The sequence below is a fragment of the Empidonax traillii genome, unplaced genomic scaffold, assembly GCF_003031625.1.
Source record: "Empidonax traillii isolate 1590-97213 ecotype Southwest subspecies unplaced genomic scaffold, ASM303162v1 scaffold599:size391633, whole genome shotgun sequence".
NCBI lineage: Eukaryota > Metazoa > Chordata > Aves > Passeriformes > Tyrannidae > Empidonax > Empidonax traillii.
In genome coordinates, this window is record NW_020955792.1 from 339,303 (window position 1) to 341,234 (window position 1,932).

Genomic DNA, 1,932 nt, shown 5'->3' on the forward strand with positions numbered 1-1,932 from the left:
CACTTTTAGTGTTTGTTTTCCTGCCAAGCAGCCACTAGCAGGGTAATTTTACCAGTCAGTCAGAACCCTAAGAAAATTTTGCTGCAACTTTGTAAAATCTGCCTCTGTCCTTCAAAAGAGGAAGCACTGCCTGTGGAGAAGGCACTGACTCGGCCCTTTGAAGCCTAAAGCTGAGTTTGAGACATCCCACTTTTTTTAGGAAAAATGCCTAATCCTTGTCCACCTCTTTAAAAAGCATGACTGATACCTTCTTAGTGAGGGTGGGCTGTTCCTGTCACAAACCATACCTGACAGTGACAATGCTGTATGTTTGAGATCCTGCCACCACTGCATCCTAATCTTGTCTGCAGACTTTTTGCTCCAGCTGCAGGAATGCAGGATGTGGAGAGTACAAAACTAGTTCACATAAAAACAGCTTCTGTCATCAGATTACTCTCCATTGGACTGTGGGTCATAGAATCATAGAATGATAGAATCATAGAATAGATTGGGTTGGAAAAGAGCTCCAAGATCATCAAGTCCAACCCCTGATCCAACTCCAATTACTATATCATGGCACTAAGGGCCACATCCAATCTCTGCTTAAAAACTTCCAGGGATGGTGAATCCACCACCTCTCTGGGTAGGCCGTTCCAATGCCTGATTACCCTCTCTGTAAAGAATTTCTTCCTAACATCTAACCTAAACCTCCCCTGGCAGAGCTTGAGCCCATGTCCCCTTGTCCTGTTGTTGGGTCAAGGCTATTCAGCTGTTTACCGACTGACACTACCTCTGGATTTCAGGCTCTCACTGCTTTTGGAGATTATTGCTTGTCCTGTGGCTGATGGACAAGTCAATACTTGCTATCCATGCGGACTAGAGAAAATAGATCCAACAGATAACAGCTTTGAGATAGCCCAGATGTGCATGTGTTCTCCCAGAACTGAAGCCTCACTCTTGTTTATGTTCACAGCAGCTGTACATGTGCATGTACTCCAGCCCGAACGACCTGGTGTCCAAGCAGAAGCAGCCATTGACTGGAGCAGCCTGTCTGGCACCTCTGTCCTGGTGGCTGCAGCAACACCAGGGTGGGAATGGTCTGGTTTAGTGTTGTTACAGCTCTGCTGAATGATGTTGCTGGAGCTGAAGTAAAACTGAAGAGGCTGAAGCCAGCTGCAGTGCTGACTGGGTGAAGGATGTTCCAGCTGTATCATCACTGTGTAACTTCCAGAAATATATCTGCATTTCTTCTCCCAGGGTACTCTGAAAAAAGCTGCAGGGCCAGCAGCAAGGGACACAGGTGGCCAGCAGCTCCAACACAGCCCCAGTCCTCAGGGGAAAGCTAACCTAAGCACGTCAAACTCTGTCTGTGTGCATCTGTGTCTGAAGCAGACACAGAATTTTTCACTTCTTTCTCATGCCACTGAGCCAGAGGGGCTGCTTGCTCACCTGGCTAAGCATGAGCACTAGGCAAGCCTCAGGGGCAGCCTGAGCACCAACTTGTTGAGGGCTCATTTTGGGAAACTAATAGTGACCTCACCTTTGCAGGTTGCCCAGTTATTCCTGCCTGTGGTGCCTTCCTCACCCGCACCGTGTGGTGCTTATGGACATGGCCCAGCACAGCTGTCTGTGGCACCATTGCCGTGGCTGGGGTAGCATGCACAGTGTCTGCTTCTTACAGAGACAGACCAGAAAGCAAACAAGAAGAATGTGTCCCATATTAACACATACAAAGGAAGAAGATAGTGACTGCAATGGAAATCGTCTAAGTAAAGCCAAAGGTGCTTATAAATTTCCACTTCTTCTTGCCAAGATATTGTTGGAAAAAAAATAATAAATTTGCATTTTGAGCATAAACTGAACTTTCCTTTAGGACTGGACAATCTGGAGCAGGGAGTTAAGTGTGTTTATTTGTTTCTTCTTGCACTGATTTCCTGGCTATTCCTGCTTGAA